The sequence below is a fragment of the Gopherus evgoodei genome, chromosome 10 (genome assembly GCF_007399415.2).
Source record: "Gopherus evgoodei ecotype Sinaloan lineage chromosome 10, rGopEvg1_v1.p, whole genome shotgun sequence".
Classification (NCBI taxonomy): Eukaryota; Metazoa; Chordata; order Testudines; family Testudinidae; genus Gopherus; species Gopherus evgoodei.
Genome location: NC_044331.1, coordinates 22,163,058 through 22,182,735, shown reverse-complemented (window position 1 = coordinate 22,182,735; position 19,678 = coordinate 22,163,058). Strand labels below are relative to the sequence as shown.

The window sequence follows — 19,678 nt, the reverse complement described above, 5'->3', positions numbered from 1 at the left end:
CCATGTCCCACCAAATTGCTCCTGCTATATGAAAAAATAAAACAGAAGAACTTGAGGCTGCATCTGTCCCATAAATCCAACTGAAGAGGGCATGGTTGCAGCTCACTCCAATATCCATTAATACCACTCCATACGTTAGCCAGAAGCAATCACTCAGGGTGCTCTCTTCTGCAAGGCAACAAGTGTTTTGCATGCAGTGCTCTCATTCACTCTTGAGATGGAACACAAGGGACAAATGATGGACTCAAATTCAGATCCACTCTAAAGACTGTAAACCAGAAAGTTCACTTGTATTTTCTTGATCAGCCCCCCTATAGTTCTTATCAGTTAACTCAATTTGGTACTCAATTATTCAGCTGTATGTCCATGATGGCTGGTAAGGCGGTCTAGAAAACCACAGTCCCATTTTGTGGGGAAAAAATTAGGTTTCTAGATTTGTTTTTGTTCAACAGGACTAAATCAAGACCTTTCAACATTTTTGAGGGAGCAACAGGAAAGCAAATAGTACAGTGGTTTTGGCATTCAACTGACTTATAGAAGACTCAGGTTTAAGTTCCTGCTCTGGATGAATCAACCCAGAGATTTGAACCTGGGTTTGCCAAATCCTAGGTGAGCATATTAGCCACCAGTTATCAAGTCAGTCAGTTTCTCCTGATGGAACTGTTCCTCTTTGTATAAATAATTCAGTTTTCATGGGACTAGAGAGAGAGACAGACTTACTCTATAGCCTGTTAGTTAAGGTCTCCCACATCCCAGAAAAGTGCTGCCAGTAGCCTAGTGGTTGCTAATCAGGTAGGGATGGGTGCATTCATGAACACACATCAGAAATCCCATCCTCAATCTGAGAATTCCTTCTGACGATTCTCATTGAAACCAATACTTTTTAATGAAAAGTTTTGGTTTCGATTAATCAGCATTTTTAACAACAAAAAATGTCATCAAGAAATTCCTAATCAGCTCTACTGTTTTCCCTTTCTCTGGCTTCCCTCTTAATTCAATGCGACTATGAGTTTCATATCTTTACCGCTTCGCCACAGTATCCCAAGTAAATTCAACAGCATGCTGATGATGCCGATTGCTCTTTTTGGCACGTTCTGTATGTTTTGCTGTTTTTATGCTCTATTACTAGTTAATGTCCAGTGTTGATCAACCAATTATGGCAAGCTGTTGTTGCATTTTTGATTAATCACATTATACCCTATTGGTATATTTTGTGATGTTTGTGTTACACTTCTTCACATCTCCAATTCCTGCTATTGAAGAAAGTGATACTGCCATGCAGTTAAGCCTTTGGTGTCCAGACTTCTGAATGTTGTTTTCTGTAATAATAAACGATAAAACTTGGGTCATCTGGCATATCTTTGAGTATTTTGATTCTGACAAGTATTGATTTCCCCACACATTATTTCCTGTTTTTCTCCAGTTTAATGGTTGACTTGCCACAGTATGATTCCAACCTCTTCCTGATGATTGAATCCTGGATATTCCAGTCTGGAGGTCTGACCCTTAATCGTTGCTGTTCCTCTCTATGCCTAACAGTGATATTCTGAAACCTAACTATTGGCTCTGTGACATTGATATATTTAAACGGCTCATGAAAAATGACACAAGTTCATTTTTCAAGATGTAATCGTGGGGACTTTCCAATATATATTCAGGGAGAGTTGTAATTCTCCCTTGTTCTGGAGGCCTAAGAGATTCTAAGATCATTAACACTGTGTTCTTTACGGTATGGAGAGGCTGTGCATGAATTATGCTGGTGTTAGTGGTGGTAGAACGTTGTGAGCAGCATTCAGCTGAGGCCTTTAAAGCTCACTGTTGAAGTTGTAAACCGTGATATGGGAGCCAATTAAAAGGGAAATCTTCAACCCCAAATGCAAATCTTCACATAGATGTGTGAGATCTTACAGGCTAGATCCTCCTAAAGCTCATTTAAGTTATTTTTTCTTTCTTCCTCATTCCATTGCACTATAAAACTATATGCATATTTTTACTTAATTTTTTGTTGTTAAAATGTTTTGAAATCACATGGCCATCCATATATATTGTATATTAGTAGAAAGATGCACTTAGGCTCCCAAATGCTCTTTGAAAAATAGGTTACTCCTAGTCATGTTTAGTATTTTTTTTTCTCTCCTCAGGATGGAATCTGCTTTCAGACTATTTTTCACAGAGGATAAGGATTAGTGCCCCTTTATCAATGTTGTCCATGTCCCCACTCGGCATACTTTATTATCACTGCTAGAAGGTGCTTCTCAAAGACTGAGCTGTGAAGCTGTAAAAATCAAGCTTCTCAAAGCTGGGGAAAATTGAAATGTCATTCTCTACAAGGAGTTTTAGGAGTGAGACTAAGCATTTACCTCAACACAGGCCATCCATTCTATGGCCTAGTTCAGAAACTTTCAAAATCAATTTTAAATCTTTTTCTTATAGCTCTCATGTCCTTCAATATCATACTTTATTATTAAATTGCCATACTCAGAGCAACATTTGGGGAAGAAATTGATTTGTTATTTGCAGTGACTACTATTCTTCCTCCCTCTGCTCTACCAAACACCAAACTGGATGCAGAACTTCCTGTTTTCACTAGATGCAATAGGCCACTGTGCTGTTTGACAGACAATTCCTCATGTTCATCGAACTAGCAAGGCTCTTCAAGGCTAAATTAGATTTATATGGAATGGTAGGTCAGCTAGCGGCATTATGTACCAGTCTGAGTGGCCAGGTTAATTAGCAGCCAAAATATAAATAGTAGCATCTCCACAAGGAGGAAGCTGACATGCTAAATGCATCTGTGGCAAATCAAATTAAGAGAAATCCCATTATCTTGTTTGGGATTCTGCTTTCTACTGACCATGTATTTCAATGTCCAAACAGGCCAGTTATTGCAGAGATATTTCATTACTCTAATATACTGGCCTAAAACAGAGTATAAAACTAGGGGCGGAAAACCGAACCATACAACAAGATCATTATTTACAATTAAACTATATTCATTTGTTTTCTCTTTTCCCTGCCAGGGTAGGTATCACTCAGCTGAGATTACACTGTTAGCAAAGCACATGGTATTTTTTCATTTTTAATGCAGCCCCCAAACATTTTTATTTCGCTCTCTGTTATCGTAGTATTACTAATAAGCTGGTTCGAAGACAAATGTTTTTAACAATACTTATAACCTTGTCATGCTCTGGGGTATGTTTTCTGATGTTTATGGATATTTCTCATAGGGACTGAGTATAGTAAACTGTCCATTAATCTCTAACTTTGCAGTCTTCATGTTATTCAAGAAAGACGAAAGAAACCAATAAGCATTGGGAGTTTTTAAACAAGATTATTTTATTACTAAGGGAATTAAGGATATGAATAAAAGCAGAAACAAGAAACACATGTACAAGTTTTTATATAAAATGATGCTGTGGGTGGAATAAAAAGCAAAGAATAAGAGAAACATGCACTGATACCTTTGTACCTTTGCTAACTCTGGATCATTAAATTCAGCTTCATGGACAAGACCTGACATTTAAGTTGCATATTTAACTGTGCTTTGACACTGATACTTTCCAACAAGGGATAAGAAAATAATTTGATTTTCAGAGCAAACTATTACTATTTTAAATATTTAAGATAATGTAATTTATTTTTTTCCAACATGTAGCCATACTATAACCAAAACATCCCCAAAGGGACAAATCCTCCAGAATTAAGTATTTTACCTAACTACATTTTAATTAAGGAAACCTGAAAATAAATCCCATCTTTTCTGTGGCCTGTTTCCTCAGTCTGTTAAATCTTTGCTAATGAAAATAGATCTCAGATTCTTATGTAAAACAGCAAGCAGTGTAATTAACTGTTCCAGCAAACCAAGCATGCGCTTTCAGGTATCTTAAATATGTAGACTGCCAATGGTGCATTCTTCGATAGAACTTTAATTGAGATAATTGCATGTATTTTAGCATTTTTCCCTTCTGTTATGTTTCAGATTTTAAATTGTGTTCTGTTTCCTTGTGCTGGCTCATCATCACTTTCACTTTTAATTTGGCAGAAAGAGTGGTAATAATTTTAGAAGAGGAAAACATTTTTGTCAGAAAGTAGCAGCCCATTTCCACCTGCGTGGCATGATGCTGTGTACAAATCACTACATAGGTAAGTTCTATGCATATTATACTTTAATGATTTCCTTTGATTGGAGGTGTGACCAACGATCACACATTTCCTTTTCAGGAGTGAAAATTCAGTTAAAAAACTTCCGTTGTGACTGCCATTTCAGTCCCAGTGTGGACCAATGAAAACATTGCATATATATCATAATATTTCTCCTGTCACTTTGTGTTATTTTATTTATATACTTTAAGTGAATATAGTGCTCTTGAAAATACCAGATAGATAGCACCGGAGACTAATTTTCTGTATTTATCCACAATATAGGTATAGTGCGAGCTTTCCCATACCTCTCTGCTCATGTATTCATAACCAGAACCAGGAGGATCATCTGTAAAGGATGAGAAGGTACAATAGTCACCACCATTTATTAAGTGCTACCATGTAGCAGTCTCAAATACACCATTTATGCACTAGATTTTCTAGAGAATGCTGTGTGACATACAATGACATGATTTCTGATAGCAGCGAGTGGCAGCGGTTGGTAAGTGTTCACTTTTAATGCTGACTACTCTTTATCAGTCTCCATGCCCATTTAGCCCATGGCATCTACTCATAGAATTTAGGGACCCAAGTAGGAGGGTGTGGGAAAATAAGTAATACAAACAAGATTTATAATGCATCAACTGTTAGCATAGTTTACATAAGATAATGTGTGTTTCATGAAGTATCAATAATAATACAATATTATTTCTTTTGTTGGTTTACTCAGATATCTACATATTACACCCTCTCCCCATCCCCCACAGTTTTTGAAGACAAGCCATAAGTTGCCTGTGGGTGGCAGGTATCTCAATCATTGCATATCTAAACTATGTAAGAGTTAATTATATCCCACTTCACTGCAGCTATGGTTAGATTCATGGGACTTCTCTGTGTATAATGCTGCACTTTAGTAATGTGTGTCACTGTAGAGACAAGACACATTAATGCAAACCTGAAATTATTAACAATTATCGTGACTTACAGTACTTGAAAATATCAGAGCTATATGAGATTCATTATGAATAAAATTCATTATGAACGTAGCCCTTTTTGGGTAGTAAATGTTTCATTATTTTTTTTAGTGCAGTTGTTATTTTTCAATATTTGCTGGGTAGTCTGGACAAGTAACATTTCAGTCTAGATGTTTTTAGTAGTTAATTTGACTATTTGTTGTTCATTATTCATTCTGTGTCACACAGCATTATTTCTGCTCCTTGTTTGGATGTTGGGAACTTTCAGATAGCAAAGACTGAAAAACGCCTTTCCAATAAAAATATTTAGATGAATAAACATTTGTAAAACTTTCAAGATTTGTGAAAATTTTCACAGGTACCTCACAGATGTCCAAATACTTTTGTGCAACAAATAATATGACCCTTAAATTACAATGAACTGAACTTGGTGTTTTTTAAATAGTCATTAAGCAATTTTTTTGCTTGTTAATTTCTTAAAAAATACTCTCTACAAATTAGAGCTAGTCAGAAATATTCCCTCAATATTTTCCCTCAGATTGTATCAATATTTGTTGAAAATTGAAACATTCTGTGTAGTTGGTTCAATTTAGATGAAATTCCTCCAAGCAGTCTTTGAAACATGCCTGCCAAGGCTGCCAGGTTCCAGGGCAGCCCTCCAGGTGGATGGTCCACATGCTGGGAACTCCAGGGTTTTACCTTTTGTGGAGAATTTCAAAATTTTTGGTTCTCATTCCAAATCAGGACAAAAACAAAATTTCAAAATATCAAAATCATCTGGTAAATGGAATTTCTCAGCACAGCTCTATTACAAATAGATTCATAGATGTTAAAGGCAGAAGGAACCATTAGATCATTTGGTCTGACCTCCCATATAATAAAGGCCACAGAAAAACTGAGCCCAATAACTTCCATTTGCCTGAAAGATATCTTCTAGAAAGGCATCTAGTCTTGATTTGAAGACTTCAAGAAATGGAGAGTCCACCTCTTCCCTTGGTAGTTTTGTTCCAGTGGTTAATCAGCCTGACTGTTAAATAATTGTGCCTTATTTCTAAGTTGAGTCTTCCTTCAACTTCCACATGTTAGTTCTTATTCTCTGCTACATTTATAATCCCTATGTTACCTGGTATTGTTGAAAATCATGAAAGTAGTGATGGTGACATTTTCTCTCATCAAAAGTTGCTTTGATATCTTTGGCAATTTGAATGTCTGCCTCCTAACTGTCTCAAGGTCACTTTGATTACAGTGATTAGGACCCCAACAACTTGGGGTATGATGTCTAGAAAATGTTTTCTATTTTGGTGAGAAATCAAAAATCATGTTTTGCTTCTTTCTTAGAAAGTCAAAATAAATACATATTCCGTTCCTCAGTGCAATCTAACCTATTTTTTTCATTAAGTAACCTGCTGTTTTTGCCAGTTAAACTGTTATGTGCTTAGCAAAATTTAAATATTTGTGTCCAATGGAGGGGAAAGTTGAAAATCAATTGGTAAATTCCTCTTCAAGTGGGAGGTTTTCATAGCCTGAATTTTCCCTGTGTCATCAGTAACATCCAGCTTCCTAGCAGGGAGAACTTTGATAGAAAAAGTTGTCTAGCTGTCTCAGGATTTGTTTTGTGAATGAGAATGAGACAGACAACACTATCAACTGAATGGGAGTCAAGAGATTTGGATTCTTTCCTGAGCTCTGTCACTAAGTTGCTGAGTCACAGTGGGCAAGTTTGATTAATTTTCCATGCCTAACATTCCCTAATGATTGAAGAGGAGACTTTCAGAAGCACCCATGGGATTTTGTAGCATAATTCTCCTTGAAAGTCAATGGAGCTTGTGCTCCTAAATCTCATAATTGTTTTAGAAAATTTCTCCAAGAATCAGTTACTTACCAAACACAGCATAGTTTAAAGTACAGTTCTGCTCCCAGAGTGACTATAAAGAAAAGCAGCAAGGAGTTTCTGGTTTATTTTCTCACTATTTGATATCACCTGTGTAAATTTTCCAAATAAACTGATGCGGGATTTTTTTTAACTGCTATTCCAGCAAACTCACCCAAAGCTCTGAAAATCAGATCAGGATCTTTTCTGCCCAAACATATGACCCCTAACAAAGTTTAAATTAGTTCTTCAGTGACACCTGTGCAACCCCACTGCTGTTATAAGATTGACACAGATATAACTTATTGGAACTTAGCAGGCAATTCTCCTGGTGATGCAAGTGGTGGCATTTTGTGTGGCTTCAATCTACAGCACGTAAAATGAATAGAACTTTAGTATCTCTAACAGAAGGGAAAAATATCTTACAAAAAGAAAATACAAATCTTAGCACAGAGTTAGCAAAAGTATAAATATGGATTTTTGAAGAAAGGTACAAGCAGATTAAGAGAGATTCCAGTTTTTACATATTCCTTCCCCTACCCCCCCAAGTGGAGTGCTGTTGAGAGTTCTAGTGGCATCTCTGTCCAGAGTTTCCCTGAGAATTACTCTTCTTGAGTCCTTGGACATCTATGTCTCTCTGTAGCATATGCACACTTTCTCTCTGTTCCTTGATCAAACTCCCATGACTCATTTGATAGGTCCACCCCCATAAGGCCAGTAATTGAGCAGCAGAATATTGGAAAGTGGTGTTCTTTGAATGCTAGTGGCTGCAAATTGAGGTCCCTTCTGATCTGTTTCAGGGGTTGTGTATGCTCCTTCCAGCTGTATCATATCCAAGTGCAGTAGCAGCAAAGAGTCTATCCTGACCCTAGGAAATTAATGCTGGCTATGCAGGGCAAACCCCCCTTGCAGGGAAGCTCATCCCACAGTATGATTTTTAAGTCTCCTCCTGAACTGCTAGACCGTATAGACTCAAGAATACCCAAGAAGATGTAGAATGCATCTCTCACTTGGAAGTTCTAACAAGAGTAAAAGGCAGTAATCACTTTATATTGTTTTTTTAAATTTCTTTTTTCATTGCTTAAGTCTCTTCATGTGTTTTTGAATAAGCATGGGAGGGAGTTTGCTGAGTTGGGGGGCTACCATTTTTACATTACCGCTTTTTAGAGCACAACCATGCTTTAATTCGTCAGCCTGCTCCTATGCATGAGTTCAGTCAAGGGCAGGAATGAGCCCATTACTTGTCAGCAAAAAGAATGAGGAGTACTTGTGGCACCTTAGAGACTAACACATTTATTTGAGCATAAGCTGAAACTACTCTGAAACCTGTCACATTACTTGTCAGTTGCTTGAAGATCTTCAGATAGCAAGCAAGGTGTTAAGGGAACTTGTAACACAATAAGGCTTCTGGACAAAGTACTGTTGTTTGGAAAACTATGCCAAGCAATAAAAATCACTATTATATTTCAATTTATTTTATTGTAACAACTATCTTTGAAAGTTGTGTTTTACAGGTGTGTTTTACTGGCACAATATGGAAAATCAGGCCGACAAAAGAACAGGTACCTGTGGAGATAATAATCATGATCAAAATAGACTGTATTTGCAACTCAGACAGTTGATTGCTCTTATTTGGCATGTCTATGGCCAGACAGTCTAAATTTACCACGTGTACCTTTTCTTTAAGAAAGGATCTCTTTCATTCTCAACACTTCACTGACAATTATCAGACATTCTGTGATGTGATCTGAAATATGAAATCTTACTCCTGTAGCCATGCTTCTGTTACACGTTCACTTGGAAACTTAAATTACCATGGACTGGATCATGACATCTGTAGCTTTTGCTGTATTAGTGGATGGGATATATACAGAGGTCTTGAACAAGCAGCCATGGCTAGAGATATATTGCCTGCAAAGGGCAGCAGTAATGTCTCTGAGGTCTGGGGAGTACATTCAGAAGTACATACTTTTATGAGTGCCTTTATAAAGGATACAATAGCTGTTCCTTGTGCCAGACTCAGATCTCTAGAAATCATGGCCTGTTTTCTTTGTGGTGCCTAGCAACCACTGATGCTCCTCCACACTTTACAGCAAGGGAGTTTATGGAGAAGGTATGTTCAGTTGTATCTACAATAGGGTCTTCTGCCAAAAGTTTCCCACGACTGCTGCAGCTGGTTCAGGAGAGCTGTTGTAGACATGATTCCAGACAACTGCTAGTATTTCAAGCACTGTAACACCTAACCTTGATCTGAGTATGTGCTCATAAGGCCTGCAGCTGCCAGAATTTTGTCTACACTATCATTCCCACCATTCCTGCCACTGCTAGGGCTAAGTTAGAGGTAGCAACAATGGGAAATTTCATAAAAATAAGTCTAGGATAGGGAAGGCTGAAGTGAAAGGATTGAGGATATGTCTAAATGGCAAACTCAACCTTTTATCCCCCTGCAGCAGCAAGTCTCAGAGTCCAAATCTACAGACTTGGGCTTGTACTACTGTGCTAAAAATAGCTGCGTAGCCATTTGGGCTTGGGCTCTGAAACCTTTTTGGGCTTCAAAGCCTGAGCCCAGATGTCCACAGGTGTTTTTAGTGCCGTAGTGTGAGCCTGAGTCTGTAGACCTAGGCTCTGAGACTCGCTGCCATGGGTTTATTTTGGGGTTTATTTTTTGCTGTGTAGACATAGAATTAGGCTGCAATTTTCTCTGAACCACTAGCAGGGAAGGAATCATGCACTATCTTTCCCTTTGCAAACATGCCAGGAGCAGCCAAAATATAGCCCAACTAACTAGGTTTACTCCATACAGACCAGTCCTGTGTTCTGTCTGAAGTTAAATACCATTGTCTTCAATGTGTGTCTGTCATAAACAGATAGTTAAGGGTTAATGTCTCTTTTACCTGTAAAGGGTTAACAAACAGGGAACCAAAAACACCTGACCAGAGGACCAATCAGGAAACAAGATACTTTAAAATCTCGCTGGAGGGAAACCTTTGTTTTTGTTTTTTGGGTTTTGCTTTGTTCTCTCGGGGTCCTGAAAGGGACTATATGTGCAACCAGGTTTCTTGCCAATCTCCCTGCTACAGTCTCTTATGTATTCAGAATAGTGAGTATTTAGTAGAGAAGGTGGTTATAGTCTTTTGATTGTTTTCTGTATTTGCAAATGTGTGGTTTGCTGGAAGTATTTTAAATTGTATTTTGCTTGGTGGGCGGGGGAGGGGGCTTCTCTCTAGTGTCTATAAGGTGAAAGACCCTGTAACTTTTACCATCTAAATTACAGAGACAACTTTTACTTTTTTTCTTTCTTTTTATTAAAAGTTTTGCTTTTTAAGACCTATTTGATTTTTTCCCCTTGTTGAGGCTCAAGGGAATTGAGTCTGTACTTACCAGGAAAGTGGTAGGAGACAGGGAGAAAGAAGGGAGGAGGGAACAGTGGAATCCCTTTGTTTAGATTCACGGAGCTTGAATCTATCTATCTCTCCAGGATAGCCCAGGGAGGGAACACCTGGAAAGGAGAGAGAAGGGGGGAAAAAACCTGATTTCTCTGTGTTGTGATTCAAGGAGTTTGAATCACGGTGATCTCCTAGTGTACCCAGGGAGGGAAAGATCTGGGAGGAAGAAAGGAAAAGGGGGAGGAATGGTTTTTTCCCCTTTGTTGTAAGACTCAAGGAATTTGGGTCTTGGGGGTCCCCAGGGAAGGTTTTGGAGGGACCAGAGTGTATCAGGCACTGCAAGTCCTGATTGGTGGTAGCTATCAGATCTAAGCTGGTAATTAAGCTTAGGGGAATTCATGCTGGTACCCCATCTTTGGGACTCTAAGGTTCAGATTGGGGAATTATACCATGACAGTGTCTTGAGCATGCAAGGAATGTAGGTGTTGTGTCTTTTGCTATATACACAACAAACAGAATGTTGGGGACAGAACACTGGCACGGGGTCAAAATAATCATGTTTACAGAATACACAGAACTCTCAAGGTCTAGCAGCCTATATATACTGCTGCTCTGGGAGGGTTCTCTTAGATTCTAAGTATAGAACTAGGGGACTCCCAACTATTTAAAGGGATACTTCTCTATTCCTATACACCAGTGTTTCCCAAGCTTGGGACGCCGCTTATGTAGGGAAAGCCCCTGGTGGGCCAGGCCGATTTGTTACCTGCTGCATCCACAGGTTCGGCCGATTGCGGCTCCCACTGGCCGTGGTTCGTTGCTCCAGGCCAATGGGAGCTGCTGGAAGTGGCGGCCGATATGTCCCTTGGCCTGCGCTGATTCCCGCAGCTCCCATTGGCCTGGAGCAGCGAACTGTGGCCAGTGGGAGCCACAATCAGCCGGACCTATGGACGCGGCAGGTAAACAAACTGACCTGTCCCGTCAGGGGCTTTCCCTACACAAGCTGTGTCCCAAGTTTGGGAAACACTGCTATCCACTATAGTAGGATAGGATCCTTTAGTGATTTTGAAAATGCTGTATTTTAACAAAGTGGTGAGGTAATATCTTTTACTGGATCAACTTCTAAATAAATAAATAAAAGATATTACCTCACCTACCTTGTCTCTCTAATATCCTGGGACCAACAGGGCAACAACATCACTGCATATTTTGAGAAATTATTTCTAGAATTTTATAGTCTGTGCCATCTGTCTTTTTTCACTGAAACAGAGTGTCTGAATATTTAGCTTGTATTGTTAACAGGAAAAGAAATGTTTCGTTTCCATTTTTCAGAGTGTTTAGTCTTCTAAAATGTAATATTTTCCCAATATAACTTCATGTAGTTTTCATTTAGTTTAACCTTAAAAACAACCCTTCCATTAAACATTAAAGTAAGAAGTTGTTTCTTGTGTGAAAAAGATAAAGAATGCAGACTTCGCAGGCCTGTTCAGTGAAGACCACCAGAAAGCTGCCAAAGCAAATTGGATTCATCCATACAGAAGAATTTGGTTTTCTTGAAGTAAAATTCAGTAAATTGCCCAAACTCAGAATTTCCCAATGCTAATCACACTGAGCTCGATTCTTTCATGAGGGTAGAATGCTCTGCTGGAGTATCTTGTTTGAATTCAATGGAGTTATGTTGGACTACACAGAGTAAGGATGGCAGACTTTTTCTCCTGACATTTAAAATTCTTATTAAAGCTAATGTTAAAAAAGTATATAATACATAGGTTGGGAAAAGAGTGTCTGTACATCTGGGTATAGTGCTTAGATTATCCACAAATACAAAGTTTGTTTTTAAAGTCATATGATACATAGAGTACATAATCAGCAATAACCCAAATTTAGGTGAATAGATTTAACAATACAGTTTAGATATTAGAATCTGAATACTCTGGTACATCATTCATGAAAAGTTGTGCAGAGATTTGGTTGTGGAAAGCAAAATAGATCAATGAGTGGAGATTGTCCCTCAGTAATTCAGAATTAGGTTGGTTGTCCATTTAGAAAATACAATCTATGAGGAACGTATTTGTTACTTTCCTGACTGTGCTTCTCATTGCTCAGTCAGGAAAGTAACAAATATATCTGCAATATCAAAGAGTGTGTGTGTGTGTGTGTGTGTGTGTGTGTGTGTGTGTGTGTGTGTGTGTGTGGTGTCTGCAGCACGCTGGACTTATTTCTGAAAGGTGTTGAGCTCCCTCAACTCCTATCTAGCTCAATCAGAGTTGAGAGTGCTCAGACCTGATACAAGAAACTCTGCATCTCACAGAACAGGCCTTTAGACAGCAAGTGCTTGGATCTTGTCCCCCCATCCCTATTTCACCACTTGTGCTATGAACATATTTCCCTGCAGGAGAAAGGATTAGTTAACCGGATTATGTGTGAAGCTTTAATTGCTCAGATAAATTGCCTGTGGTATATTATTCTGGTATCTTGTGACTCAGCATGCAGAAAAATGCTAAGTACCCTTGGTGTATATCCAAATGGCCAAAATCTGACTTCTGGTTACACCAGTTTAAGTCTGGAAGACATCCACTGACTTTCATGATTATTCTGATTTTTTACCAGTGCGCATGAGAGCAGAATTTAGTCCAGTAAACCCTTTCTTATTGCACAACTCCTCTGCAACTGTGCAATCCATTTTTCATATGGAGAACATTGGTATTCTAAGGCATTCTAGTAACGATATGTAACAGGACCCCAAAGACAGATTATACAGTCACAACGATGAAAATTGATTACTAAGCACTCAATGAGTCATCTGCCTCAGGAAGTAACTACTTCAATCTATTATTGTCGAAGTCCTGATGGATCAGCTAGGACGTGAAAAGGAATTTGCATTAAATTGATTTGAGTGTTTTTTCTAGAAATAATATCACTCAATCAAAGGAAACATTCAGACAGAGCTAGACAGAACTGACTGAATTTGATTTGGGAAGGCAGAGCAGCAAGGGATGAGCAGGCTGATTCAGATAAAAATATAAATGGGATTTAGAGCACCATAAATCTAATTTTACAGAATAACAAGTTAGAGGTGGTGGTAAGAATTTCTGCAATGCAGATGGGGATGCACAAGCAAAAAATCTTTTATTTGGTTATAGATGTGTGTATGTATGTATAAACAGCACACTCTATAGTGTGTTTATACAGATAGTGTATTTATATATGTATTTACCATTAAAAAAAAAAAGAGAAAGAAAAAAGTGTTGTCATTCAGTAATAAAGGATAAGCTCAATTTCCAACGTTGGGTGATACCATAAATCATAAGAGCAAAGATCTTATGCTTTGTAACAAGATGCTGAAAATGGAGTTGTTCTGGATTATGTAGTTGCATTGAATATTTATTTTTTATAGCTCAGGGTTAGCTTGTTTCTGTTTTGAAGGCTTTTATCTTCCAAAGTCAGGATTTCAGTATATGGAGCCCATCACTGCATAAAATTCAAAAAGTGAAATATTTTCTCTTGATTTACAATACTTTGAGATCAGGATCAGGCTTTCAGAATAGGCAGAAAACAGGGCATTGGAATTCTGTTGTTTTTTTCTGACAGCATTCTTTATCCTGAATAGTCTTCTCCATCTCCCCGCCCCTATATAATCTAGCTCTCGTGATCACTGGCAAGTCATCTTCAAACTGTTTAAAATGTATGGGTTGCCAGATGTCTGGTTTTCAGCAGGAACCCTGGTGGCTCCAGTCAGCACCGCTGACCGGGCCGTTAAAAGTCCAGTTGGCGGGGCTGGTAGACCCCCTACCTGATTCTGTGTGACTCTCTGGAAGCTGTGACATGTCCCTCGGCTCCTAGGCAGAGGAGCAGTCAGGGGGGCTCCATGTGCTGCCCCTGCCCCAAGCACCGGCTCTGCAGCTCCCATTGGAGCTGCAGCCAGTGGGAGCTGTAGGGGCAGTGCCTGGAGGCAAAGGCAGCATGCAGAGCCACCTGGCCGCACCTATGCCAGGAGTCGAGGGACATGTTGCAGCTTCTGGGGACACCTCGAAGGTGAGCGTAAGCCGGAAACTGCACCCCCTCCCATACCTCAACCCCCTGCCACAGCCCTGAGCCTCCTCCCACACCCAAACTCCCTCCCAGAGCCCACACCCTGCACCCCCTCCCACACCCCAACTCCTCCTACACTCTGAACCCCTTGGTTCCACCATCAGCCCGGAGCCCCCGTTCTGGATTCCAAACACCTAATTTCTGGCCTCACCCTGGAGCCCACACCCCCAGCTGGAGCCCTCACTGCCTCCTACACCCTGTCATAACATAATTCCCAGATTTGGACCTTAGTGTCCAAAATATGGGTGTTAGCATGAAAACCTCCAAGCTTAGTTACCAGCTTGGACCTGGTAAAGCTGCCACCTCCCAAAAAATTAGAGTGTTTTGGGGCACTCTGGTCCCCCCAACAACCTTTCCTGGGGACCCCAAGACCCAAATTCCTTGAGTCTCACAACAAAGGGGAATAAACCATTTCCCTTCTCCCCTCCAGGTGTTCCCTCCCTGGGTTCCTGAAAAGATATACAGAAGCAAGCTCCGCGAATCTAAACAGAGGGATTCCACCCTCCCTATTTCCAGTCCTGGAAAACAGAAGTACCAAGAGTTAATCTCTCTTCCCCCCTCACCCAGAGGGAATGCAAAGTCAGGTTAGTAAATCTAACACACACAGATTTCCCCCTGACTTCTTCCTCCCACCAATTCCCTGGTGAGCACAGACTCAATTCCCTGGAGTTCCCCACTAAAGAAAAACTCCAACAGGTCTTAAAAAGAAAGCTTTATTGAAAAAGAAAGAAAAAATACATAAAAATGGTCTCTCTGTATTAAGGTGACAAATACAGGGTCAATTGCTTAAAAGAAATATGAATAAACAGCCTTATCCACAAAGAATACAATTTAACACATTCCAGCAACTACACACATGTAAATACAAAAGAACAAACCTATGGTCTTCCTATCTTTGTATTTACAACTTGGAAACAGAAGATTAGAAAAGCAGGAGGCAGAAAAATCCTCTCATAGCCAAGAGGGTACAGGCAGAAGATCAAGAACAAAGAACTCACACACAAACTTCCCTCCACCCAGATTAAAAAAAGTCTTGTTTCCTGATTGGTCCTCGGTCAGGTGTTTTAGGTTACTCCTTTCCAGGTAAAAGAACATTAACCCTTAGCTATCTGTTTATGACACACCCCAACCCTTTGCCCCAGCCTGGTGAAAATGAGCAAGTGAGTGAGGGTGGGGGGATGGAGGGAGTGGGGGCAGGGTCTTGGAGAAGGGGAATGGCAGAGGTGAAGGAAGGGGTAGGCAAGGATGTTCGGTTTTGTGCGATTAGAAAGTTGGCAACCTTATGTATGACAGACCATTCTTTATGGAGCAGTTCCTAAAAGTCTAGGGGCAGATCCTCAACTGATGTAAATTGTCACACTCCCATTGACTTCAACAGAGCTATGACAATTTACCCTGATTGAGGATGTGCCCCCTAAACTTTATATTCTTTAATCCAATTCTGCAACTCCCATTCAGTCTGAATATTAGTTATGAGACTAGGCCCAAGAAAGCTCAGTGTGAGTAGTCCTATAAAGCCCCATTGTGTTCTGTATTGTACAAACGCATAGTTGGAGGCAGTCCCTGCCCTGAAAAGCTTGCAAACTAAAGGAGAGATTTTTCAAATGTCTCAGGCTTTAGGAACTCAAACCCAGTTGAAAGGACTTGGGCACCTACATCACTTGAACACTTCTGAAAATCTTCTGTGTAGATGAGACAGGCAAAAGGTGGGTAAAAGGATATTTTATTCCCATTACTGGTGGGGTTGAAGCACACAGAGTCTCAAGCCCTGATTCAGCATAGTACTTAAGCATGTGCCTAATGTTGACTTCAGTCAGCATTTTGAGTGGATAAGGAATGCAGGTTCGGGCTCCTTGTGAGAAATAGAATTAGCATGGACAGGGCCCAAAGTGTAAAATGGTTGAATTTTACCAGTGAGCAAAGAGGTGTCAAGACAGACAGTAATCTGCGTCTGACATAAGCTCTCAGATGGAACATTGACATCGATCAGTTCCTATAAATAACACAGCTAAGAGGCTTCAAGTGCCTTTAACATAAGTAGAACTTTAAATTAAATTCCCGTTTTCAAAAAAAGTCCAGTGACGCTTCTTAATCCTAGGGGGTAGCATGACCAAAATGGGTTTCAGGGCAGATAAATCAAGGCACCAAATTCCAAACAGCCTATCAAATGGGTGAAAGTAGATCAACCATGAATGCAGTGATACAAATCAGGACGCGTCCCTCCTTACCCTGGCATCTTGAAAGTGAAGCAAATTAGAACTCTGAGCTCTGTATTCACGGGAACATTTAAGCTGCTTTGTGCTGCTCCAGTTAAAATATGTGAAATCGAATTGGATTCCCCATTACATTTCCTAAATACGAGAATCCTGAACAACACCATCTAAAAGACTGGAGATATGGAATATATCTTCCCAAATCAATGGCACTGCATGTGTGAGTAAATTTTGCAGGATTGGGCCTCATGTTTGTACAGCACCTAAGACCTGATTTTTCTCTGTTCAGCCTCTGTCTCTGTGCACACTGGTCTGCATGCTTAGTGTGGTGGTATCATTTATGTGAACATCTGACAAAATGTGCATGTGTAGAGCAGATCAAACATGCAAGTATTAGTGCACCAAACAGTGCAAAAGGTGTGTGCACATGCAAAGCTGCGCATGAAGGCTGCCTGCTGAAAATGGGGGCTCATAAAGTGCTATATTAGAGATAAAAATATTGTTTTCCTTACTACTATTTTGTAAAATGACTGCTTGGGATTGTCTCCTTGAAAGTCAGTTTCTCATTAAACACTATCACTGTGCATTTTTATAGAATATCAGGGTTGGAAGGGAGGTCATCTAGTCCAACCCTCTGGCTCAAAGCAGGAGTAATCCCCAGACAGATTTTTGTCCCAGATCCCTAATTGGTTCCCTCAAGGATTGAACTCACAAGCTTGGGTTCAGCAGGCCAATGCTCAAACCACTGAGCTATCCCTCCCCTCTTATTCTTCCTGTAAGCTAAGTCTACACTACCCATCACTGGCGGCAGCATGTTGGGTATGTGCAGCTACACGCTGCAGTGAAAACCCTGCTGTGTCCACACTGAGATGTGTAGCCACACGTGCCAATGGTGGGGGGAGACAGTGGGGAGAAGTTTCAGCACCTCCTCCCACCCCTCCTGCTGGAGCCTTTCACTGCGGTGAGGAAAGGCTGTAGAAGTGGGGAGCTGGTGAAGCCTTTCCCTGCTGCCTCCCAGATGCCAGAATCTTTCCCTGTGGTGGAGAAGGACTCCAGCAGCAGGGAGGCACTGGGGCAGCACGGCTTGAGCAAATAGAGCTGTTTAGGGTACGTACTTGTGTACATACTAAAACCCGTCAGGCATGTCTGCACTCTACTCACTTAAGCCGTGCCCGACCAACTACACTACTGTTTATACCCATGCAAGGGGGCTGCGTGGGGATGTACACCACACACTGCTGTGTGCCATTTAGACATACCCTAAATGAAAACTCTTCTTCCATGTCAATCTGGATTCAAATGAAAACCAAAGCTAGGCAGAAGAACCTCTTCGTAGGCTCATCTCTTATTCCATTTGGAGGGTCCGAGAGAGTGCTATTAGACTGATCAGCTATATTCTTAACATCAGAAAAAGGCATTGAGGTAAAGAGGAAATGGCTCTATACCAGGAGTGTTGGTACCAAGTGCCCTCAAATTACAGCACTCAACACTATGACAAGGAGGAGCTGACCACTGGATTCTTTTAACAAAAGTGCAGTTATTGTTACTTAAAAGTTAAAGAGCATTGCTACACTCAGGCAGCAGCTAGTGCTCTGAGCTGGATAGAAGATGCTGATGAATTTCAGATGATTTCAATGAAAGCCAGAGAAGGTAGCATTATTTAATATGAATATTGAAATAAAATATTTAAATTGACAGCAAAATGTACATGCACATACAAACTTTGTTATTAACTCATATGAATGTTATATAATCACCAGCTATTAATAGTCTGCGCCATAGCCAAAGTATTTGAATGACACATAAATAATTGAAACAAACTATATATACTTGGTACAAGGCTGAGAAGAGCTGCCACTTGAACTAGGAAATGCAGCTGAGGATGAAACAGACCTCAGTCTGCCCTTCAGCAGTCAGACCCAAAATACTTGGGCACGACAAGAAACCAAAATAAAATAATATAATTGGAACAGTTTAAAACTGCAGTACAGAATTCTGTATCCAACCCACAGGGAACACCAATAAGAGAAGAAAGAAATGTGTTCAATAGATAAAGAACATTAAGAAATTAATCATATTTGAACACCTAAATTTAAAATGCTTCTCTGAGACAAAGTTAAGAAAAAGTCAAAGGTTGCACAGAAATCACCCCAACAGAAGTGCATGACTGGCAGAAAACACCAATAACTGGCCATAGTTACCTAGAGAAATATCAAAGCGTACTTAAATTGTCAAAACACATTGACTAAACAAAACTTCTTGGAGCCAAGTTAAAGGCAGACAAAATTTCTACAGATAGCAGTAGTATTGATTCTTCTTTAAATGACGCTGGTGTAAACCTGGAGTAATTCTACAGAAAGCAGTGAACCTACAGCAGGTTAAAATCAGAACTGGTCTGAATAAGTCCAAAATCAAGCAGGAGGTCCATACCCAATGGTTTTATAAAAAGACTTGTCCATAGAACAGATATACCAGAACAAACTAGTGTGCCTGAATGTTTCCTGTGAAGAGTAGCTCAGGGATCCTTATGTAATGCCCATACTCTGCCAAGACGTGATTGCTCATTGTCTGCTGACAGAGAAATTAAATTAGTTTCTCTCTGGTTGGCTTTGTTTAATTGGCAGAGCTCTTCAAACTCATAGACTTTTAGCAAATGCAAGTCAGTTCCCTTTTATTTCCAGATTGTCCAGATACCTCCTTTACAACAACTCGATTTCCAAAGACAAGAAAGTGATCCAACCAACAATGTTTCCTAGCCCAGCATTCTAAAACATTTAGACTGAAATGGGAAGAAAAGCGGCACAGATGATTTTATGCCATTTATTCTTAAGCAGATGTTTCAATCACCACTTGCAAAGAGACCAGATTATTTCCAGGTGCCTGTGCTGTCAATCTTTCTGTAAGTGCATCTGTGCATTATTTTGCTAAGATTAAGCAAAATTCAATTTTACTAAAAGACTTTTAAATTATCATTTAAATGGAGATCTTTCTTAATTGTGTGAGAGA

General features: G+C 39.9%; 1 protein-coding gene across 1 annotated transcript in view; it reads left to right on the top strand.

Moving 5' to 3' along the window:
• The first annotated feature begins 4,042 nt into the window (after nucleotides 1-4,042).
• SEMA6D (semaphorin 6D) overlaps nucleotides 4,043-19,678 on the top strand; it is a 658,493-nt gene continuing 642,857 nt past the window's right edge. The window contains exons 1-2 of the mRNA XM_030577939.1: nucleotides 4,043-4,143; nucleotides 4,426-4,506. The gene's annotated coding sequence lies outside the window, so the exon portion shown is untranslated. The remainder of the gene's footprint in view (nucleotides 4,144-4,425; nucleotides 4,507-19,678) is intronic.